Here is a 25859-nt window from a genome sequence, read left to right on the forward strand (position 1 = left end):
CCTTCCTTCATTGGATTGTTAATTTCATCAGACGAGATGAAATGTATTCGTCAAAGACCATTTATTTCATGACTAAGATGAGACGATGACGAGACGGTCTCAGTGTTCTAACGCACTGACAAAGACTATATTAACATGCATTATTGTTAACAAAAAAAAGACTAAAATGTTTTGCATGAAATGAAAACTGAAATGAAATCTCTCTTTATTTTAGTCTACAAGTGCTTAAGCCTTCAAAATTCTGCATGGAGAATGTTGCACTGTATTTCCTGTACTACTGCTAGCACCTTGTGGCTGCAACATGAAACTACATGGAGTGAACAAATCTTGTGGAAGAGAAGGCTTTATCTGCTCCCATTTTAAATATCACAAGGCTGGTGAGAAAACTGAATGTCTAATTATATCTGAGGGGAAGCCTTGTGGATTTAAAATATCGGGGATCAATCATTCAACAAATATATCTTGTCAGATCATTATAACATTTGGTATTTGAGATGTGCAAAACACTATTTTGACTGACATAGTAATCACAAAATCTAAAAAAAAAATTATATCAAAGACAAAAATGTCTTGACTGAAATTAGACTGAAATACATTCAATTTGCTTATGGCTAAAACTAGACTAAAATAACCAGGGTTTTGATGTACACTTGCTTGGATTTTATACTGAAACGTGGCATACGCCAAAACCCAGAAACTTGTATAAGCTGTCAGATCCCGCTTTTTTAGATACACGGCACACGCTCACCCTCCGATAAGTGTGTTTGTGTACAAAACCAGCTCTCCGTCTCTGGGGTCCGACCTTCGTGTCTCCACGGGTATTACCCGGCAGGGCTGCACAAAGGCTGTTCAAGCTGGTGGCGAGGAGATTCGTCTAGCTGCTTACTGCCTCCATCCGGACGTCCACCCCGCTGAAGCTGATCTCGCACCCCGGTCGAATAGCCTTCTCAGGAACCAGGATACGAACCGGCCACGCCCGTTAATGGCAGCTCTCCTCTTATGGATCAGGGCTCTTGGAATGTTGCTAGATTTTGAATTTAGTGACTCGTACAGCGAGTCCCCAGGATGTGTTATTTTCATTAAAAAAAAAAACCAGACTAACCTTTTAGAGCCTTTTGATGTTGTACACCCAATAAACTTTAACTTTTACACCTTAAGAAGCATCAATAATCCAATGTCCGAGCCTTAACTCTTTAACTGCATGCTTGGAAATTTATTGCAGGTTTTGCAAGTGCCAATAACATAATCAACATAGATTATATGGTGATAATTTCACAACAGTAATTCAAGTATAATTAGAATAATGATTGGCAGAGATTTTTGTTTTTAATTCAATATTTCTGTCTGATCTTACTTTGACTGGGACTGGATTGACTTCTTAACAATTTTTTCTAGGAGTGAGGGAAGGGGGTTTTTGAGGTTAGGGTCCCCAGCTCGATAAACTTGATTTCCTCTTCATCAGCTATTAATTGTTAGCTGACCACGATCCTTGTGTGATGTTGTAATCCTTCAGGAAGTTAATCCACATAAGAATTTATTCCGTCTTCAATCAACCAAAAGTTGATCTAATCCATTCTGGTATGCGGTGATGTTCCTTGAGAGAGAAATCGTTGAACATTCCCCACTCAGACTTAAGGCCAGTGGTTACTCTCCGTTGTTCTGCTACTCTGTGACTGGACGGCCTGAGTGGGAGTTGAAATCTCTCTCAAATGATCTTTTATGGCTCCAATCCTCTCACTCCACGATTCCAATTGCTGCTCACAAGATGGTCAAGTCTTGTGATCTCCTCGTAGCAGGGGAGTAGTGCCAACAGCACTTCTCCCTGGAAGAATAACCCCGTTTTCTGGTGTTTCACAGTTTATATATGTGCTTGACTCCAGTCGTCCTCAGATGATCTTGGTTACCATGGGGACGCTGTTGACTCAAAACCTCCTCCCTTCTCCTTCCACTTTACTGGAAATCCCCGCAGCCCTTACCAGTAACTTATTTCTCAAGTTCCTCTTTTCTGTTAACACTTCAGCTTTTCTGAGAATTCATTCTTTTAAATCATTTCTTTAGAATCACATCAATCATATTCAGTCATTTCATTACAACTCTCTTTCACATACAAACAATTCATATGATCATATACAAACATTTTCATTCCTTATTATTCATTTAATTTTTACCAACATCTTAATCATTTGATCAGTTGTTTAACATCAGCTTTTCCTTCCCTGCTTGCGACATCTTCTTCACTTCCTCTTTTTCTCTGACTCTGCACTCTTTATGAAAAACAACTCATATAATCATTCATTTCACTTATTTGTAACATACTTTTTCTAATCAACTCTTAATTTTAACACATTAATACTTCATTTGATCATACTTGTCATGTTAGAATCATTCTTAGACATATTCCATCGTCTTCACCACCGAGTTCATTCCGTGGGCCTCCCCATTTGCAATGGAAAAGTCCGGTATGACCTCACTTACTCCTGTAGGTACCAAAAACTGTGCAGTTTAATCCAACAGCATGTATATTAATTCCATGGCACGTATTATATTCCAAGATGAAAACAAGCTGAAAGCAAGCTTAAAGTCATCTTTCCTGACACCCCCTCCATGACTTGAAGCTCCGCCGATCTCTCTATACCTCCATAAAAACATCCTCGTCGTCGTTGACAGGATGATGGGTGAGCACTTCTTTTTCATCCACCATCGGAGACAGAACAGGAGGAGCTGGAGTTGAACGACACTCATCCAGCACCACGTACTCCTCTCCGCCCACCTGTAGATTGCCGTCGCCGTCAGAAGGCTGCTCGTCCAGTAGTGGTGATTGTGATGGTAATCCCAATGGAGACGGAGTTGACTCATATCCCTGAGATGATACTCCATCAGGGAACGATGGTGTGCATGGTGAAGTGGGGGTGACGGGTGTATAACATGATGTAACTGGTGTAGATGGCCGTGGTGTTGTATCCTTCGTTTGAGGTGAAGCTTCAGCGAGAATATCCTCAGGCTCGGGCTGTTGAATGTGTTCATCCAGGAACACCTGCGTGAGGGCCTCCAAACACCAGTTCATATCCTCGGTTTGTACCCCAACCTCCGCAGTGCGCTGTGGAGATGAACGTGGAACTGGTGGTAATGAAGGACCAACAGCCATAATCCGGCCATCGGCAAGATGAGCTGTGGAGAATCTTATTCCCTTAGGGTACATCCACATTTTGGTAAACACGGGGCAATACATATATCCCTCTGGAGACACTATAGTGTCAGCTCGTATTTGATCTGCCTCGACCTCAATTTTTAGGTATGCTTCTGTTGGTACCTGGGGCAGAAAAGAAGTATCCTTCCGTCCCACTATTCCCCGTGCCACTTGAACAGGGAAGTTGTTGCCATAACATGTCGGGCACCACAGAGTCGGTGTTATCTCCCAGAAGTAGAGCGCTTGTTCCAGGGTGGCTTGACAATGAATACATCTTATATCCCCCTATAGTGTAAGAGGAAACATTAGTCTTTTAACTATTATATTATTGCAAGCAAGCAAAAGTGTTCGTCGGGATTATTCATATGTACGCCAGAGCCGCCTCATGATCACCGTAGGAGAGTGGGACTGTGGTGACGTTGTCATTCCCGCTGTAGCTGAAGGAGCCGTACGCGGGAAGCAAGCATCATAGGTTGTAAATCATAACAGCAGGAGTAGTTGACTAACCATGGACAGCCAGTATAAAGCTGATAACATTCCCCATCCTAAGGCCCAAATTATAAGTCCAAGTTTGTAGAGCCAGGGTTTCCTGCGTTGTATGGCTCCAGTTAACGTAGCTATGTACGCCAATAGGGTCAAGGCTATCACAGCTTCGCACACAATGTCAGCTATCACTGCCGGGGCGTAAAAGATTGCTGTCATATCTATCACCATCCAAATTGTAATTGATGTGTACTGCCATATTCCCCAACAGTCAAACTGGAGAGTAAAGCGACCGAGGACGTGAGTGATGAATAAAGACAACCCTAAGTCACTCTGACCGTAGTGCAGATTGATGATTGCCAATCTGACACATCCATGTAGTAGCGTTACTATTCGCAGTGGTTGTCGTAAGTCCCAACGGCCGACACAGCAGTATAGCAGCCATATTAACAGTAGTGCAGTAAACTCCAGTCTACTCACTTTGAAGATGGTGTCATTTATGCCGCCAGTATTGTTGGACATTGTGCTCTCTTATTCTTTTTACTTATCTCCTTAAGTTTGTACGCTGTTATGTAGATGCTTCTTCTTCCTTCACTCCCCCAAGTTAGAATGAATAGGGCGTGTCTCAGCGTCGGGCTTTGTAGGCTTCATCGCTCCTCCCCTAACGGAGGAGGGGCTCCATATCACTGCGTTGTGTGCTCCTCCCACACAAGCGCAGGGCGGTTGTGAAACTTCCTTTTAACAAAACGTATCCAATTACTGCAGCAACAGTAAGTCCTATTATGATTAACAGATAGGGCCAAAGATATCCAAACAAATGTCCACTCCAACCAGTCACCACTTCGAGACCTTCTTTAATGACTTCTCCGGTCTCTGCAGCGAAAGTGGTGATGATTCCTCCAGCTATTATTTGCGTTCTTTCCCACCAAGAACATTCATGCCGACCTCTTCCTTTTCCACAGCTCAACCAATGTTCTGCAGGCGATTCACATCACCAACAAATGGCACTATGTGGCCTAGGACCTGCTTCCTTTTCGACATTCCATGTCCCAGGACAGTCTTGGCACATCCAACGTTGGGTGGAAAAGCTCTTATCCATATGCCTGCACTGTTCTTCTCCCAAACTGTTTGATGGCCATAAGTGTCATACTCGCCGTCATAGTAAGCGTCACAATATTCTTCCCAGCCAGGAACATTTCTACAATTTTGGCGGGCAAGGCTTATCGTGCATGTGGTATTACGTCTATTACAAATCATTTTCCAGGGCCGTGGCGTAACATAAGGGTTTGGTCTCCAGAGTACACTAGACCAAGTAGCTCTGTCTCTGGAGTAGACCGTGGCGATATATTGATATTTAACCCAATAATTATTACTTTGATCCAAACAGGGGAATACCCAATCTTCAACTTCATATTTCTCCATTCCCCACCAGGTGACGTCCTTACTACGTCTAATTCCTTCCTGCCATGCTTGAAGGGTCCCCTTAATGGTTGGAACCTGTAACAACTGTGTACAGTTATATACCCATCTTAGCCAATTCCCTGTCTTAATTTGGTCTATGGGACATCGGGGGGATTTACCAGAACCTTCAGACAAATTATTATGGTATTCTGTCTCATGTAAGCTTTCATGAATTCTATTTGCCATGCATTGATCAATTTTGCTAAAATCTTCCTCAGGTACTGACCTTAGCTCATCAGGCTTTGGTAGTTTTTGCACATAGAATTTTGCTTTATGTGGACCCCGCAAACTATGCCCAGTCCACGTGTATCCCTTTGGAAAATTCTCCTCAAAATGTATCAGTGGAACGCTCCAGACCCACGGAAAGGTGTCGTTAAGCCATTCATCATGTTTTGCTTCCTGTTTTTGTTTCCAAGTAATCCTGTCTATCAAATCGATGACTGGTGCAAGCACCATGTAATTTTGAGATTTACATCCAATAGGTCGATTCCAATAACATCTATCTAATTTTGCCACTTTTTCTTTTACACAATAATCATGAATCTTCTTCCATCTATTTTTAGCCACGTTATCAATACTTTTAACTTTTGGTTCTAATACTTGCTGGGTATCTTGTGTTGGCGATGTAGGGAGTGGTTTGGTTTTTCCCTGTGTTGGTGATATCTTTGTGGATCCCACCAATGGTGCTGGTGAGATGGCGGTTGGTTTGGAATATGGTATCCCTGCTCCCATGCCGGTAGCGTTGTTCAACGGAGGGACTATTGTAGATGTAGTATCCACTTTCGACACTCTGCTGCGGGTGTTGTCACAGGTGACGTTATAATTACCCCAATGTTTCCAGGTAGGCATTATCATTCTGCAAACATCATGTCTTGGTAATGCTGGAAAAACAGCTTCTTTTTCCCAATATCCTGCTCGATAGCCCAGCAGTACTCTGCATCCCCATGAGCAATACCAGGCTGGCTCGCCAGGTTCAGGTCTTATCCAAGTACAGCCTACTTCTCTTCGCTCTCTTTGTTTTAACCGTGCCACGATAATCTCTTGATCCCTCACTTGTAGGTTTTGAAGGATGTCTGCTCCGGTGGTCAGGTTGTAATTGGTGGTGACGGTTGGAAATTCCCCACTGTCGTTCAAATATTGCAACCACTTATTCTTTAGCATTTGCTGGGTTAGGTTCTTCATCTTTGCCCATTTCTCTGTAGAGTTCTGGTCCCATATCATGTAGGTGTTTCTTGATTCAACTCCCCAACATGTCTGTTGGAAAGTTTTAGTTGTTGCGTACTGGACCCTGATATGGGTTAAGGTCCAGGGCGTACTACCATAGTAGTACAGGATAGCTAGAAGTACAGCAATGCCGACTAATAATGCTGTAATTCTGGCCATCCAACTCCAACATTGGAGGCACTTTTTCTTTCGCGGCTGGCTTTGTTGCTGCTGCTTTCTTCCAACATTTTCGTAGTAGAATTCACTTGGTACTGGTGGCAGTGGCTCCATCTTTTGGGGTTGTTGCAGTAGTGGCATTTCTATGCCAAACTCTTCTTCTCTTGGTCTTTCGTTGGTTCTTTGAGGTTGCGTGGTGATCACGCTGTCTTCCCGTGGTTCTTCCATCTCGGAGATAGATGATCTTAGGTGCTGTTGTTTGTCTCGTGCTCCCAACAGAGACGCTTGATGCTCGTTGCTGAAGAAGGGTGACTAACAAGGGAGATGGCCATGGGAGTCTAATATCTAGTCCTCGCCACGCCCATTTCCAAGTGACGACTGTCACCTCCTTCATTTCAGGCGGTGGTCCCTGGGGTGTGTAGAAACACTGTGAAGATGCAGGATTCAATTCTCTACGTAGGTGTAAGATATCCTCATAGGCGTCCCAATATGCCGTTCCACTGTAGACATACTGCGCCATCACAGAGTACAGAGGAGTCGATCTCCGAAATAGTCCTCTTCCCGACTTTATGCTAAGTCATATCAGTATAGCCTTTGGAGGTTGCCAAAGCCCCACTAGTACTCTGGTTCGCCATCCACTTCTAATAGGCGGAAGACTTCCGCCTCTCTCGATGTCAAGGTACTGTACTGTCGTGCATATCGGCAAAGTTTGGTTCTCAATCAAGCAAAAAGTTGAACGTGACTCTTGTAGTTGAAGTCTTTTAAACATATAGGGAGTACTGGTCCAGATCTGGAAAGATCCAAGCCAAATATCCACATACATTCCCTGTAATGGATCAACATAATTAGGTCCCCACCTTATTTTAAATCTGTAGCCCCTTCTCTGTACATACACTACGTTCAAGATGCAGGGGTATGAGTCTGGACACCGGGGAATTGGGTAAAATTTCCATCCGACCCCAGGGCAATTCCAGTGTTGTCCAACTTTGTCCACGATAGCTTCCAGAGGAGTGTATATTCCAGGCTCTGCAAGGTCAGCAGTTCTTTTATATGAGTCATTATCTACAAAGTATCCTCCTGTTCCCAGCAACCATCCTTTTTCTTTGTAATCCTTTTGTGGCCAGCTTAAACATATTTTCTTGTAGGGTAATTCCAAGTATGGTGTGAGTCCTCCAGGCCCGGATCATAGACTATTTACATTATTTTCATCCAGTTTGAAGGTCCGCAGCATGATTCAGAGTGAGTTGTCACTCCGCCATCGGTTTCCTTCTCTTTCTGCCAAGATGCACCACCATAGGGAATAGTCGATGTCTCTTAAAGAGATGAGTGTAGATGGGAGATGGGTGCTTAAGTTCGGAATCCATTCCTTTCCACGCCCACTTCCACATCGTAACAATTATTCTGTCAGGTTTAGGGAGGGGTCCCTCAGGGATCCTCTGTACCTGATGTGGGGGTACATAGTCCCATAGATCTTGCCAATGCTGCCAAAACTCTTTTCCAGAATACCTGGTCTGTGATAAGGCTAGATAAAGGGGAACTATAGGCTTCTCTTCTTGATCCTCAGGCTCAATTTGAAGCTGAATTTTTATCGCTTGACAACAGTTCCAGACTCCTCTTTTGTACAGGTAGAAGAAGTCTCGATTTACAAAAATCGTTGGTATGGTTGGGGGTAGGCAGCTCACACAGGCCCGAGGTTGAAATTTAATGTCTGGTTATCTAAAACGTGATATCTTGGGTCTTGCAGTCGTCTGTTCAATTGACGTCGTATGTTGGGGCTTGTCGTCCAGATCAAGCACTGGTTAAAGTATATTTCAACATAGACTCCTTGGAGTGGCTCAGCGTAATTAATCCCCCATCTCAATGTGAATCTCAGGCCGTTGAGTTGTAGGTAAACCACATTTAATATCCAGGGGTAGGTATCTGGACATCTTGGAACCTGGACATCTTGGAACCGATTGGGGTATTCTTCGGCGTCCTTTTATGTACCAACGCTGCAGACTTTCCTCGCTCAGCACTTGTTCAGCAAGTAATTTTTGTCCTGTTGTCTCTGTTAAGTCGGCATCTCTTTTATATTCATAATTTGATAAATAATATCCGTTAGATGCTAGTTCCCAGTCTTCTTCCTCAAAATCTTTTTCTGGCCAATTTAAGTATAGTTTCTCAGCACCAAAGCCACATTGTATGTAGGGTCCAAGTCTTCCTCGATTATTAATAATGGGTACTCTATTTACATCTGGTCCTTGCGACATTTTGCAAACAGCCGCTTCTTTTTACTTCATCCTTGTCCCACGGAAAATGGAGGGAAACATCCAGCGACTCAGAGGCTTTCCTGATTTCTCCTCACCTTGAGTTGGTTGGTGTAACGACTGCTGCTGTTCCTCCAGGAGGTCAACATGTGCTCCGACAGAATAAACCCCCACATAGGGGACCAACACCATCAGCACTGTGAGCCGCACCTTAATTGTTTGGTCCGGCCTACGAGGAGTGTCCGCTCTGCTAGCCACTCCCCCCATAGATTGTATCCTCCTCTTTCTCACCCATTCTTCAGGTGTCACGTGGTACTCGGCTGACTTCTTCTTCGGTTTTGCCGCTTTATTTCCCCAGGCGTCTAGTCCAGTGGTAAAATAATACATGAGGGTTTCTCTGCCCCCTTTTTCTTGTGGCACCTCTTCTGCATCTTCCAGTGGAATTTCTGGGTTTTTTAGAACTTCTTTTATCAATTTGGCCCAACTTGTCAATTCCCAAGGGCCGATCCATTCTTCTTCTTGGGCTTTTTGCTGTTGATCATCGGTCAGTCCTCCCATCATGTCTGTATATCCGGGTCACTCCGGATCTCTATACACTCTGAACACCAGTGGAATTTGCACTGTGTCTATTGGAGGGTCATAACTTTGCCTATACTCTGAACCATGGGACCAGTTTTGATGTATATTTTCATGCAACAAAGACGGCTTTCGCTCACTACCTCCTGCAGCTTGGTCACTTCCTCCTGCTCTAGTTGTTTCTAACATCAAATAGACACTTGGTGCCGTTGGACTCACGTCACCGCTGCCTTGATTCCCTTCTGCTAGCCCAACAGGCTTCATCGGTGTGAAAGGTCCTCAGGGGGTCCAAAAACCTTCTCACTTGCCATCCTTCTGCTCTTACCACATGCAGTAGTCTTCCCATATGAGTTCTTGCTTTACACACCAGGCAGTACTCGATCTCATGTCCATTCCAATAGCATGAACACACCTGCATATCCACATTGTCTCCACGTATGTCCCACTGGGTGTAAAAGACCATTCTTGGCAAGTGGGTTAGTCGGCATAACCCACATACTAGTGCATCCAAAACCTTCACCGGCTTGTGAAGTAATTGCTTGAACTCATTTTTTGCCCCATTTGGAATTGGGGGTTTTCTAACCCCAGGTCCCGACCATTGGACCGTCAGCGGTACTTCTTCGCGGCAAATCACACAGTGATTCTCAACTTTTTTCCATTGTAATAACTCCTTTTCATGAGATAAAAATCCTTTCTTTGCATGATATAGTATCCTCAGGGCTCTGCCTGCCCAGAGGTCATTTCTTGTTCTTCTTAAGGCAACCACCCCATTGACAGTGGCCATTCTGACGAAGGGTGGAAGATCTTGGGTATTTTTGGCCATGTTTAGCTCCTGGTTTCGTCTAGTTAGGAGTTGGCTTCAGCTGCTCCACTCCTTGGATTCCCTTATTCTTCAATTCTACTGTGTTGCTGTCCAGTATCTTCACTACTGTATCTGTGGTCTCATACTTAGGTTTAACAGCAGTGTTGGCTAGGTGATCTCGAGCTCTCACCCACACCTTCTGTCCAACCTTAAATGGGATCTTTGGTTCTGGTTCTCCATCCTTTTTAGTCTGACTCCGCCCCACTTCCGGTGTCGAAAATGGGCGTTGGTTCAGTTCTTGCGAAGGGGTGGGCCTGCCGGCACGATGGCAGTCATTCAGGGCCTGTCCAATTTCCAGGGCCTTAGTACTCCATTCCCTCGTGTTAGCATTTTTCCCAATCCAGTTTTTCACCAGTCCAATAGCCCTTTCCACAACTCCATTTGCTTGAGGGGTGTATGGGGGCGAGTAAATTCTCATTACTCCATTTTCCTGGCACCACTGGTCAACCTGAGCATTACGGAAATGTGTCCCATTGTCCGTTCTCAGCTCCACAAGCACCAACAGATACTTTTCTCCTTTCTTACCGATCACCCCCATGGGCCCGGCAACATCCATGCATACTGATCCCCATGGAACAGTACTCTTTATGGTGAAACCATCCACCCTTTGTCCTCGTCGTCCTGCATTGTATCGACCACATACTTCACAGTCTTTGAGGACTCGGCAGACTTGGTTTCTCGGAATCCAAAGTTGCAGCTTCTCCAGCTCCTTCCGTGTGGGAATGGTGCCTGCATGGCCAAGCGCTTCATGTACGGCCAGCACCACTTCTTTCACGGACTCTTTTGGAACTACCCTTCCCTTGGGTGTCTGTTCCCATTTCTCGATCCCGACAACGACGACTTTTCTCAGCTGCACATAGCGGTCCACTTCTTCGTTCCCGCTCCAATGTGCTCCTTCTTTTACATGGGCCTTCTGATGTACCACATCTAAGTCCATTGTTAGCCTCAACTTGGCTATTTTCTTCCACAAATCCATATGAGCTACAGGCTTCCCCTTAGCTCCCTCAAATCCATTTTCTTCCCAAATGGATAAGTCCTCTTTCAGGGCTTGTGCGCAGTAATGACTATCTGTAACCACTTTAGCCCTTTTTACTCTCCTCTTGTTTAACTCCAAGAGTCCTTCCAGTATTGCTGTAACTTCTCCGGCTTGGGCACTCCCTGGCGTTTGACCTTTTTGACGATATTTCTCCTTATCTTGATACTTCAGAATATAGCCCCAATAAGCTATATTGTCTGTACCCTTCTTTGACCCATCAGTGTACATAGTCCAGTCGTATGGGTCCATAGGGAGTTGCCTCTCCTTTGGCAACTTTTTTGTCGCCGACTGTTTTGGCCCAATTTCCAGCTCAGGGTCTAGCAGGATGTCCTCCCACCTTCCCCATCTGGCATTTGTGGCTTTAGTACTCTCAATAGTTCCTTTTCTTAGGAACCGGTGGACTTGGCTTTGAGTGATAATTTTTATTCCCTGACCTTGTGCAAGTTCTTTTAACGCACTCCAATATCTAGCCAGGACTGCCAGTTCTTTTCCTTCCGGTGGATATTTTCTCTCAATCGAAGACAGAGTATAGCTCCACAAAGTTACCATACCCCCTCCTTCGTTGCTCACTTTTACCACCGAATCCTCTTCTTCACAGCTTATTTCGGCTAGCAGACGAGTAGTCAGACTACGCGGCTCCAACCTAACTGCATCTTGAATGGCTTTCTTTAGCTTTTCCAAGCAATCCTGATCTGTAGCTGTCCAAATCCATTGCTTTTGCTCTTGTCCATTAGGTTTCTTCTTGAGACGAGCATAAATGTTGGGAAGGTGTCGTAGCACGGACCCACAACAGGGGGCGCAAATGAACGGACAATGAGTAAGCCAAAAGGTAACAATTTAATGTTGTGATATTACACAACGAAACGTGTCTTAATGTTCACAGTCAATAAACACCAGGTGACGTGTGGGCAGGCTCGAAGATAGAAGACGCCCGACGAGAGAGAAGCCACGTCCCACACGGCCTCCACCACCAACGGCCTGAAGAACACCGGAGCCGCCAAGTCCCGAGTCCCCAGGTGGCCTCTGTCTTCGGCTGTCGACCCTGGTACTGCTGGCAGAAAACAGAAAGATAATGTGTGAGTGTGAGTCCGCACACTCAGTAATTAACAGTCCAGACACCGTTAGGAGGGAGCACCTCCACCTCCAAATCACACACACTCGTGCAGCTCCTGATCAACCACTTGTCTGGGACGGGGTGCGAGGTGAAGCCGTCACTGTCACACCAAAACGGCAATCCTCCAGACAAGGAAACACTTCAGGAAAACGGCTGCAACAGAAGTTCAGTTGGTTACACAATGTGTCAGTCAGCAGAGAAATTACCTTAGTACTGGTAGTCGATTTCTCGGCGGGGAGGTGGAGTTGCAGTCCGGCTTATATGGTGGTGTAGATGAGTGACAGCTGGAGTAATGAGTGACAGCTGTCACCTCCTCTGGGTCTGGCGCCCTCTTGTGCTTGGAGCCCGCACTCCAAGCAGGGCGCCCTCTGGTGGTAGTGGGCTAGCAGTACCTCCTCTTCAGCGGCCCACACAACAGGACCCCCCCCTCAACGGGCGCCTCCTGGCGCCCGACCAGGCTTGTCCGGGTGTCGTCTGTAGAAATCGGCCAGGAGGGCCAGGTCCAGGATGAAGCTCCTCTTCACCCAGGAGCGTTCCTCAGGTCCATACCCCTCCCAGTCCACCAGATATTGGAACCCCCGGCCCTTACGACAGACGTCCAGGAGCCTGCGGACTGTCCAAGCAGGCTCCCCGTCGATGAGCCGGGCAGGAGGCGGCGTAGGGCCAGGTGCACAGAGGGGCGAGGTGTGGTGTGGCTTGATACGGGACACGTGGAAAACAGGGTGGACCCGCAGTGAAGCCGGGTTGATGATCTTGAGGATGGGGAATGGGCCGATGTATCTGTCCTTTAATTTGGGTGAGTCCACACAGAGGGGGATGTCCTTTGTTGACAGCCACACCTCCTGCCCGGGCTGGTATGTGGGGGCCGGGGAATGTCGGCGGTCCGCATGGGTTTTGGCCCTCGTCCGGGCCTTTAATAGAGGCAGAGCGGGCGGTCCGCACACACCCCGGCGGCACCTCCTGAGGTGGGCCTGGACCGAGGGCACACCGACCTCTCCCTCCACCAGCGGGAACAATGGGGGCTGGAACCCCAAACATGCCTCAAAAAGGGGAGAGGCCGGTAGCAGACGAGATTTGGCTGTTATGGGCATACTCGATCCAGGCCAGATGGTGACTCCAGGCCGCCGGGTGCGCGGAGGTGACGCAGCGAAGGGCCTGTTCCAACTCCTGGTTAGCCCGCTCTGCCTGGCCGTTGGTCTGGGGGTGGTACCCGGACGAGAGACTCACGGTGGCCCCCAGCTCCTTACAGAAACTCTTCCACACCTGTGAAGAGAACTGGGGACCACGATCTGAAACGATGTCCGATGGTATCCCATGCAGCCGCATGACGTGGTGGACCAGGAGGTCAGCCGTCTCCTGGGCCGTCGGGAGCTTCGGGAGGGCCACGAAGTGGGCCGCCTTGGAGAACCGGTCCACTATCGTGAGAATCACGGTGTTGCCCTGGGACGGCGGGAGGCCCGTGATGAATCCAGGCCGATGTGAGACCAGGGGCGATGAGGCACTGGCAGGGGTTGGAGGAGTCCCGTCGTCCTCCGATGGTCTGCCTTGCCCCTGGCGAGATGGTACAGGCCTGGACGTAGTCCCGGACGTCGGTTTCCAGGGACGCCCACCAGAAGCGCTGCTGGACTACTGCCACGGCCCTACGCACTCCGGGATGACAGGAGAGCTTGGACCCGTGACAGAAGTCCAATACGGCAGCTCTTGCCTCTGGTGGGACGTACAGTCTGTTCTTGGGGCCAGTCCCCGGGTCCGGGCTCCTTGTCAGGGCCTCCCGGACGGTCTTCTCCACGTCCCAGGTGAGGGTGGCCACGACAGTGGACTCGGGGATGATGGTCTCGGTGGGGTTCGACAGCCCCGCTTTGGCTTCTTCTTCGTGCAACCGGGACAATGCATCTGGTTTTTGGTTCTTGGTCCCGGGGCGATACGTGATCTGGAAGTCAAAGCGCCCGAAGAACAGAGACCAGCGGGCTTGCCTGGGGTTCAGCCGCTTGGCGGTCCGGATGTACTCCAGGTTCCGATGGTCCGTGAAAACCGTGAAGGGCAACGATGCCCCCTCCAGCAGGTGTCTCCACTCTTCAAGAGCCTCCTTCACCGCAAGAAGTTCCCGATTGCCGCGTCATAGTTCCGTTCAGCTGGGGGTCAACCTGCGGGAATAAAAGGCACAAGGATGGAGGACTTTATCAGCCTCCACGCTCTGGGACGCACGGCTCCTATCCTGAGTCAGAGGCGTCCACTTCTACTATGTACTGGCGATCAGGATCAGGCTGCACCAGAACTGGTGCAGTCGAGAACCGACGTTTCAACTCCTGGAACGCGGCTTCGCACCGATCCGACCAGGCGAAGGGGACCTTGGTGGAGGTCAGGGCAGTCAGGGGGCTAACTACCTGACTGTAACCTTTAATAAACCTCCTGTAGAAATTTGCAAAGCCTAGGAACTGCTGTAGTTTCCTGCGGCTTATCGGTTGGGGCCAATCTCTCACCGCCGCAACCTTAGCCGGATCAGGGGCGACGGAGTTGGAGGAGATGATGAACCCCAGGAAGGACAAAGAAGTGCGGTGGAACTCGCACTTCTCGCCCTTCACAAACAGCCGGTTCTCCAACAACCGCTGTAGGACCTGACGTACATGCTGGACATGGGTCTCAGGGTCCGGGGAAAAGATGAGTATATCGTCCAGATATACGAAGACGAACCGATGCAGGAAGTCCCGCAAGACGTCATTTACCAAAGCTTGGAACGTCGCTGGGGGCGTTAGTGAGGCCGAACGGCATGACCAGGTACTCAAAATGACCTACGGGGTGTTGAATGCCGTCTTCCATTCGTCTCCCTTCCGGACCCGAACAGGTGGTACGCGTTTCTAAGATCCAATTTTGTGAAAATTTGGGCTCCATGCAGGGGTGTGAACACCTGAATCCAACAGAGGTAACGGGTATCGGTTGCGACCGTGATCTCGTCAGCCCTCTGTAATCAATGCATGGACGGAGTCCGCCGTCTTTCTTGCCCACAAAAAAGAAACCAGCACCCATCGGGGAGGTGGAGTTCCGGATCAGCCCGGCAGCTAAGGAGTCCCGGATGTAGGTCTCCATTGATTCGCGTTCCGGACGTGAGAGGTTGTACAACCTACTGGACGGGTACTCAGCGCCCGGGACCAAATCGATGGCACAATCATACGGTCGGTGCGGGGGAAGAGTGAGTGCCAGATCTTTGCTGAAAACGTCAGCAAGATTGTGGTACTCCCTTGGCACCGCCGATAGATTGGGGGGAACTTTGACCTCCTCATTAGCCGTGGTGCCGGGAGGAACCGAGGATCCTAAGCACTCCCGGTGGCAGGTTTCGCTCCACTGCGTCACAACCCCAGACGGCCAATCAATCCGGGGATTGTGCTTCACCATCCATGGAAAGCCCAAAATCACTCGGGAGGTAGAAGGTGTTACATGGAACACTATCTCCTCCCTGTGATTCCCAGACACAACCAAAGTCACTGGTTGTGTCTGATGTGTGATTAATGGAAGCAGGGTGCCATCTAGTGCTCGCACCTGCAATGGTGCCGGCAGAGCCACCAGAGGGAGCCCTACTTCCTTTACCCATCTGCTGTCCAGCAGATTCCCTTCAGACCCTGTGTCTATCAGTGCTGGGGCATGAAGGGTTAAATCCCCACAAAGGATTGTTACTGGGATTCGTGCAGATTTGCGGGGTTTTCCCGCGTGCGTGTTATGACCCACCCTTAGCCCAGTTTCTAAGGACGGGCGTTGTAGATTGACCGTTTTAGGGCAGTCCTTCTGCATGTGCTCGCAAGAGCCGCAGACAAAACACTCCCCGCGGGCCAGCCTCCTTGTCTGATTTTTTGATCTTAATTTGGCCCTGCTCGTGTCCCTAGCCTCCTCAGCAGGGGGAGCCGTAGCCACACGGAGCTCTCTGGCAGTGAAGCGTGGGGACGACGTCAACCTTGTCGGAACCGGAAGGGGGAGGGACGGCTCGTGCCCGGTCACGCCCCCCGGCCTGCTCCCGACGATGCTCATTTAAACGGTTGTCTAAACGTATAACCAAATCGATCAGCCCGTCGAATTCCCGCGGTTCATCCTTGGCCAGTAGGTGCTCCTTAAGGACCGGGGACAGTCCATTTACAAAAGGCGGCGCGGAGCGCAATGTTATTCCAGACGACCTCGCTGCCGCGATGCGGAAGTCGACTGCATACTCGGCTGCGCTACGGCGCCCCTGTCTCATCGACAGCAGCACGTTCGAAGCGGTCTCGCCTCTGTTGGGATGATCAAACACTTGTTTGAATTCCCGTACGAACCCAGTATAAGACGTTAGGAGCCGTGAATTCTGCTCCCAAAGCGCCGTAGCCCATGCGGCATGCCTTCTCCTCGAAGCAAATTAATAACATAAGCCACCCGGCTAGCGTCTGATGCGTACATGACGGGGGCGCTGTGAAAAGACGAGCGAAACACTGCATGAGGAAGTCCGCGCACGTCTCGACACAGCCCCCGTACGGTTCCGGAGGGCTTATGTATGCTTCAGGGGACGGTGGGGGGGTTCGTTGAACGACCAGTGGAACGTCTAATACGGGCCCGGGACCAGCCAGAGGAGTGGCTGCAGCAGCGCCCTGATCGCGCGCTTCCACCCTGGCGGTGAGAGCCTCCACCCTCCGATTAAGGAGGACACTCTGCTCGGTCACAAATACTAACCGGGCCTTGAAGGCGGTTAAGATCTGCTGCAGCTCACTCAACCCGCCTCCCGCTGACGCCTGCGCTCCTGGCTCTTCCATTGGCCGTTCAAGCTGGAGTTGACGCCCCTCGGAGTCCATGACGATGGCCGAGAAATGCTGTTGGGAAGGTGTCGTAGCACGGACCCACAACAGGGGGCGCAAATGAACGGACAATGAGTAAGCCAAAAGGTAACAATTTAATGTTGTGATATTACACAACGAAACGTGTCTTAATGTTCACAGTCAATAAACACCAGGTGACGTGTGGGCAGGCTCGAAGATAGAAGACGCCCGACGAGAGAGAAGCCGCGTCCCACACGGCCTCCACCACCAACGGCCTGAAGAACACCGGAGCCGCCAAGTCCCGAGTCCCCAGGTGGCCTCTGTCTTCGGCTGTCGACCCTGGTACTGCTGGCAGAAAACAGAAAGATAATGTGTGAGTGTGAGTCCGCACACTCAGTAATTAACAGTCCAGACACCGTTAGGAGGGAGCACCTCCACCTCCAAATCACACACACTCGTGCAGCTCCTGATCAACCACTTGTCTGGGACGGGGTGCGAGGTGAAGCCGTCACTGTCACACCAAAACGGCAATCCTCCAGACAAGGAAACACTTCAGGAAAACGGCTGCAACAGAAGTTCAGTTGGTTACACAATGTGTCAGTCAGCAGAGAAATTACCTTAGTACTGGTAGTCGATTTCTCGGCGGGGAGGTGGAGTTGCAGTCCGGCTTATATGGTGGTGTAGATGAGTGACAGCTGGAGTAATGAGTGACAGCTGTCACCTCCTCTGGGTCTGGCGCCCTCTTGTGCTTGGAGCCCGCACTCCAAGCAGGGCGCCCTCTGGTGGTAGTGGGCCAGCAGTACCTCCTCTTCAGCGGCCCACACAACAATAAAGGGGCCTTGCGTATGTCTGATAGTGTGGAACATGATCTCTCACATAGTTACACAATCCCAATATTTTCTGTAGGTCATTCTCAGATTGCGGTGGTTTAATCTGACTCAATTTTTCTCGGTATACTTCTGAGAGCCCCAGGTCTGAAGATACCTGGAATCCCAAATAGTTAACCTTAAATTGTCCAAACTGACATTTCTTCAGTTTGAGTTTTAATCCAGCTTCTGTGAGCTTCTGAATCACCTTTTGCAGCCGCATTAGGTGTTCATTTTCATCATCATCTGCGATAAACACATCATTGATGTAGACTGTTACTCCCAGATCTTTTAATATTTCCATTACTGCTGCTTGGAACACATTTGGTGAATTTCTGTATCCCTGCGGGAGTCGTTGCCACACATAACTTTTCCCTTTATGTGTGAATGCTGTTTTCCCTTGTGACTGTTTTGCTAATCGCAGGGAAAAGAATCCATTTGCCAGATCAATGCATGATTTGTATCTCTTAATTTGGAGCGTTTTCAGTGCTCCTTGGGGATTTATCAAACTCGCTCTATTGGCTATTGTTCGTCGATTGAGAGCCTTGAAGTTGATTACTGGTCTCCAGCCTCCTCCTGCCGACTCTGGCTTCTTAACTGCTTGGATGGGGCTGTTAGTGATCGGATTAAATTCCACTCGAATGATCCCCAAAGCTTCCAATTCTTTTACTATTTTATCCATTTCCTCAACAGCTCCAGGGTTCAAGGGATATTGTCACACCGGTGGATGTAATTTTCGGTTGGCAATTTTCAGTCTGGGATTTGTGAAGACAGTAAGACTATCTCCATCTATATCCCAAGGACTGCCAAAATAATGATATGCCCGTCTTCCATCTTGGGTCACCATTTTTTTGGTTCCTTCGGGCATAGGGTCCAATTCCTCCATGTAGTCACATTCAGCATATACATGGTGGGTTTTTGCTTTAGATTTTCTAAAGATCTCCTGCGAACGCCCTTCCTCTTTAATATGGTAACTCGGTCCGGCAACACATTCTTCAGCTTTAAGCTGTCCCAAGCTTCTGGGCCCACATTCCGGCAATTGATGGAATATCTGTCCAGACACTCCCTGAAGCCTTCTTCGTCTTTTATCCTGCTCAACCAGGCGTTCTGTCTGTTTTCTAACTGTTGAGGTTGTTCCTCTCACGCTTCCTAAGGGCAAATTTGGCCATACTGGGTCAAAGCTTGTGTGGAGCTGGTCCGGGCTTTTATATTCTTGACCATTTCCCCCAGGATTAAGACCTCCCGGGGATATCGATTCATCTCCACTTCCCTCTGGCTTGTGTTCCTCATCACTTTGTTCGGATTCGGCCTGGGAGTCTATCTTGCCCTCGTCTTCATTATCGAGGATCTGACTTCCACTCATATCTGACTTCCACTCATATCTTCCATTATAGGATATTGTTCCTTCTCAGGAACCAGGATACGAACTGGCCACGCCCATTAATGGCAGCTCTCCTCTTATGGATCAGGGCTCTTGGAATGTTGCTAGATTTTGAATTTAGTGACTCGTACAGTGAGTCCCCAGGATGTGTTATTTTCATTAAAAAAAACCAGACTAACCTTTTAGAGCCTTTTGATGTTGTACACCCAATAAACTTTAACTTTTACACCTTAAGAAGCATCAATAATCCAATGTCCGAGCCTTAACTCTTTAACTGCATGCTTGGAAATTTATTGCAGGTTTTGAAAGTGCCAATAACATAATCAACATAGATTATATGGTGATAATTTCACAACAGTAATTCAAGTATAATTAGAATAATGATTGGCAGAGATTTTTGTTTTTAATTCAATATTTCTGTCTGATCTTACTTTGACTGGGACTGGATTGACTTCTTAACAATTTTTTCTAGGAGTGAGGGAAGGAGGTTTTTGAGGTTAGGGTCCCCAGCTCGATAAACTTGATTTCCTCTTCATCAGCTATTAATTGTTAGCTGACCACGATCCTTGTGTGATGTTGTAATCCTTCAGGAAGTTAATCCACATAAGAATTTATTCCGTCTTCAATCAACCAAAAGTTGATCTAATCCATTCTGGTATGCGGTGATGTTCCTTGAGAGAGAAATCGTTGAACATTCCCCACTCAGACTTAAGGCCAGTGGTTACTCTCCGTTGTTCTGCTACTCTGTGACTGGACGGCCTGAGTGGGAGTTGAAATCTCTCTCAAATGATCTTTTATGGCTCCAATCCTCTCACTCCACGATTCCAGTTGCTGCTCACAAGATGGTCAAGTCTTGTGATCTCCTCGTAGCAGGGGAGTAGTGCCAACAGCACTTCTCCCTGGAAGAATAACCCCGTTTTCTGGTGTTTCACAGTTTATATATGTGCTTGACTCCAGTCGTCCTCAGATGATCTTGGTTACCATGCGGACGCTGTTGACTCAAAACCTCCTCCCTTCTCCTTCCACTTTACTGGAAATCCCCGCAGCCCTTACCAGTAACTTATTTCTCAAGTTCCTCTTTTCTGTTAACACTTCAGCTTTTCTGAGAATTCATTCTTTTAAATCATTTCTTTAGAATCACATCAATCATATTCAGTCATTTCATTACAACTCTCTTTCACATACAAACAATTCATATGATCATATACAAACATTTTCATTCCTTATTATTCATTTAATTTTTACCAACATCTTAATCATTTGATCAGTTGTTTAACATCAGCTTTTCCTGCCCTGCTTGCGACATCTTCTTCACTTCCTCTTTTTCTCTGACTCTGCACTCTTTATGAAAAACAACTCATATAATCATTCATTTCACTTATTTGTAACATACTTTTTCTAATCAACTCTTAATTTTAACACATTAATACTTCATTTGATCATACTTGTCATGTTAGAATCATTCTTAGACATATTCCATCGTCTTCACCACCGAGTTCATTCCGTGGGCCTCCCCATTTGCAATGGAAAAGTCCGGTATGACCTCACTTACTCCTGTAGGTACCAAAAACTGTGCAGTTTAATCCAACAGCATGTATATTAATTCCATGGCACGTATTATATTCCAAGATGAAAACAAGCTGAAAGCAAGCTTAAAGTCATCCTTCCTGACAAAGCACAATAAAATTCAGATGTATCAAAGTGTGCATACGTATGAATCCAAGCACATTCCATTTGTACATCCAAACAACATGGATTTGAGCGCACACGCACCAGGCTCCTCCCTTTGCACGCCCTATTTAAATATGCAGATTCAAGTAAATAGGCCCTGGGAGCTGGGAATCCTCACTACGTCAGATCAGTCAACATGAACACAGAAAAGAAATTATACCAAGTGTTAGCTACAGATGGCTGGAAATGACATGGGGACACGCAGGGATAGTTTATTTGGTACCCTTGAAAATGGAATAAATGAAATGGGAAAAATATTAGTGTGCGTGCGTGCATGTGTGCGCATGTGAGGTCACTGTGAGCTCAGAGCAGCACACACACATGGAAGCTAAAAGAAATGAGGTGTGCCCCGGCTGTTATTGTGTGACATTCACAACTTTATACACATGTTTATTGACAAATGGTGAACACAATCAGGGAGAAAATTGGGGGCCTGTTAAGAATCTGCTGCTGTTGTGTCACCATTAAGAAAAAGAAAATACATTAATAATGATAACAAAAAACATATATGAATGTGCACATGCACAAATGTGCTCGGAACAATTACACAAATAAACTATTTACCCACGCAGCCACTCATTGTGTACTATCCCAGCTGTTCCCACCCCAACATATGATTTGACTGTTGATGGAATGAAATTGTTTCCTAATAACAAAGACAAATTCATCATGTGATTGCGCCTTTACAGCAATATATGTGCAGTCAGTAGTTTTCATTACATTAGGGAAACTGGCTGTAGATGGTGCTGTAATGTTGAAATGTGATGTACCTGGATGACATTCAGATGATTGAGTTCCACACAGCCGACATGGCTCGACTCAAGGTTGACTGGCACACACCTGACTGATCAGCCATCTCACGCTTGAATACCCCTATTGCCAGGAAGCCCAGCATGGTCAGCACCTGTGTGGCACAGACCAGTGATGTGCGGTCAGGGGAGGCAGGTGAGGCTGTGCCTCACCTGTCATCATGGAAAGAAAAAAAAAAGTAAAATGAAAAATGAAATTAAGTGGTTATATTTATCCAGTGATTTGTACTATAACTTTATTTTCCTTTTAACTTCACCAGTTTTAGATTATTTTTTATTAGAAATGACTAAATTTTCACTTTTGCAGGGGTGGTAGCCAAGTGGTTAATGCACTTGGTTTCAATGCAGAAGGTTCCGGGTTCAAATCCCACCTCTGCCACATTTCTCCATGTAATGTGGAGTTGCGTCAGGAAGGGCATCCGGCGTAAAACCTGTGCCAGTTGAACATGCAGATCCACCTTGGATTTGCTGTGGCGACCCCGAGTGCAAAACAAGGGAGCAGCCGAAGGGACTTACTGTTACTAAATTTTCACTTTTGCCATTCAAATACAGAGAAGAGACTTGAGGTGAGGCAGCAGCCAGCCATGCCTCACCTTGGATTGCGCAATTGCTGGGCTAACTGGTGTCATGCTGTGCAGTAAGACTGTCTCACTGTCTCTCTGTGTGTCGCCATTAAAATGGTCAAACACTTTGGCTGTATGAACTTAAATTCCATAGTTTAGCTGATGTACATAATGTACAGTGTTTTTTGTCAACAGCTGTATGTGTGTGTAATGTGTTTCATGTGCTGAGTGATCATAAAATGGCTGCTAAAAGGCACTGGGTGAGGCACGCAGCTCTCCTGCCTTGTGTTAGGGGGCACTAGTGATCCCAAGGATTCTTCTTGCAGCAACTCCTCAGCTGTAGAATAAGTGACAGCAAGCTACAAGAGCAGCCATTCATTTATTTTTTCCTCTTGCCTGGACTTTACTTTCAGAATGGAGGATTACATATCCAAACTGAAACAATTTTTGCTCCAGACAACAGAAGAACCGCTCTTTTCAAACAGAGCGGGACACACGTAAGTCTGGCTATGTGGATGTCCAGTAACAAACTGGCTTCAAACATACAGTCAGAACAGGACAGATGAAGGACGACTTTTCTTCCCTGGCAGTGATCTCCATTCTCCACTGACACAGAGCAGACTGGCTGTATACACCACGGGTTGGGCATATTGCAAGATACGAATGCACAGTATGCACCATGTAGTGCACATTGCGCAATGCGGATGCCTAATTTGCACCACCTGGTGTATATTAATCATCTGTATCACGCAATATTCACCACCCGAGGCAGCCACATTGCATTTTGGGATGGTCTGAGCAACTACTTTATGCGGTAGGAAACTTAAAAGTATTGCTGGTTTGGATCAGATATTTACCTGTGAAATCTGACTTTAGACTTTTAAAACTGAAGAAAAATAAGGTAAAGTTCCACAAGCAAGTCATCGATGCTTTTGTTCAGAAGGAGCGGTACATAGACTTCATTTATAAGTAAAGGTAAGACTATAATAACGTTTTTTTTATTTTTTTTATTAAATGTGCTTTTTTGTGTGCTAGAGTTTGTATGTGTAAAGAATGCTGATAGGTGATTTTACACATAACCAGTTAACTGCTGTCAATCAAACGGTGAATAAGATACTCTGTGGGGTTCATATGTATTTAAACCTGATTGTGATGAAGTCAGTGCCTCACCAGCCACAAACCTCACCACATGTCACTGGCACAGACAACCCCTGGCTCCTCGTCGTATTGCACTTCAGACCGATCGCAGTTCTGCATGCACTTCCAGTAACACAGGCCTTGGTAATCGAATGCAGCTTATGAGCCAATTATCGTGATTTGCAAGTAAATCCTTGTGTTCCCTGAATACACACTCACGTCAGATTGCAACCTTTGCAAGGTCCTCTAACAACGCTAACGCAGCCATTGTTAGTGCCATTTTGCACATCACTTTGCATATCCTTTTATGTCCACCCATATAATTGCAAATACACTTAACAAAAATATAAACGCAACACTTTTGGTTTTGCTCCCATTTTGTATGAGATGAACTCAAAGATCTAAAACTTTTTCCACATACACAATATCACCATTTCCCTCAAATATTGTTCACAAACCAGTCTAAATCTGAGATAGTGAGCACTTCTCCTTTGCTGAGATAATCCATCCCACCTCACAGGTGTGCCATATCAAGATGCTGATTAGACACCATGATTAGTGCACAGGTGTGCCTTAGACTGCCCACAATAAAAGGCCACTCTGAAAGGTGCAGTTTTATCACACAGCACAATGCCACAGATGTCGCAAGATTTGAGGGAGCGTGCAATTGGCATGCTGACAGCAGGAATGTCAACCAGAGCTGTTGCTCGTGTATTGAATGTTCATTTCTCTACCATAAGCCATCTCCAAAGGCGTTTCAGAGAATTTGGCAGTACATCCAACCAGCCTCACAACCGCAGACCACGTGTAACCACACCAGCCCAGGACCTCCACATCCAGCATGTTCACCTCCAAGATCGTCTGAGACCAGCCACTCGGACAGCTGCTGAAACAATTGGTTTGCATAACCAAAGAATTTCTGCACAAACTGTCAGAAACCGTCTCAGGGAAGCTCATCTGCATGCGCGTCGTCCTCATCGGGGTCTTGACCTGACTCCAGTTTGTCGTCGTAACCGACTTGAGTGGGCAAATGCTCACATTCGCTGGCGTTTGGCACGTTGGAGAGGTGTTCTCTTCACGGATGAATCCTGGTTCACACTGTCCAGGGCAGATGGCAGACAGTGTGTGTGGCGTCGTGTGGGTGAGCGGTTTTCTGATGTCAATGTTGTGGATCGAGTGGCCCATGGTGGTGGTGGGGTTATGGTATGGGCAGGCTTCTGTTATGGACGAAGAACAAAGGTGCATTTTATTGATGGCATTTTGAATGCACAGAGATACCGTGACGAGATCCTGAGGCCCATTGTTGTGCCATACATCCAAGAACATCACCTCATGTTGCAGCAGGATAATGCACGGCCCCATGTTGCAAGGATCTGTACACAATTCTTGGAAGCTGAAAATGTCCCAGTTCTTGCATGGCCGGCATACTCACCGGACATGTCACCCATTGAGCATGTTTTCGGATGCTCTGGACCGGCGTATACGACAGCGTGTACCAGTTCCTGCCAATATCCAGCAACTTCGCACAGCCATTGAAGAGGAGTGGACCAACATTCCACAGGCCACAATTGACAACCTGATCAACTCTATGCGAAGGAGATGTGTTGCACTGCATGAGGCAAATGGTGGTCACACCAGATACTGACTGGTATCCCCCCCAATAAAACAAAACTGCACCTTTCAGAGTGGCCTTTTATTGTGGACAGTCTAAGGCACACCTGTGCACTAATCATGGTGTCTAATCAGCATCTTGATATGGCACACCTGTGAGGTGGGATGGATTATCTCAGCAAAGGAGAAGTGCTCACTATCACAGATTTAGACTGGTTTGTGAACAATATTTGAGGGAAATGGTGATATTGTGTATGTGGAAAAAGTTTTAGATCTTTGAGTTCATCTCATACAAAATGGGAGCAAAACCAAAAGTGTTGCGTTTATATTTTTGTTGAGTATATGTAGGTGTGTTTATTGTTCATAAGTGTGTCTCTGATGTGCACATCACTCTGATGACTTCATGTTTTCACATATTAACAGTTTCCCAGCATCACCTCTACGTGTCGGCAGTGGACCAATAGCTGTAGAAACCACGCCAGCTGTAAACCTGGCGTGGTGCACCGCACATTTCCATGGTCATTTCACTTTTGATACATCTGAACGTTAGCGTTGAGACAGATGTACGCCACATTTTTGTGTTTGCGGCGTTAGACTTTTACTCGATTAAAACCTGACTAAAAAAAAGGTATGTGAATGACTAAAAC

At 46.9% G+C, this 25859-nt stretch overlaps 1 protein-coding gene across 2 annotated transcripts in view; it reads left to right on the forward strand.

Moving 5' to 3' along the window:
• The window catches only part of ctif (CBP80/20-dependent translation initiation factor), a 171802-nt gene that overhangs the window by 17171 nt on the left and 128772 nt on the right, over positions 1 to 25859 (forward strand). The gene's annotated exons all lie outside the window — the stretch shown is intronic.

Source organism: Thalassophryne amazonica, chromosome 17 (genome assembly GCF_902500255.1).
Source record: "Thalassophryne amazonica chromosome 17, fThaAma1.1, whole genome shotgun sequence".
In the NCBI taxonomy this organism is placed as follows: domain Eukaryota; kingdom Metazoa; phylum Chordata; class Actinopteri; order Batrachoidiformes; family Batrachoididae; genus Thalassophryne; species Thalassophryne amazonica.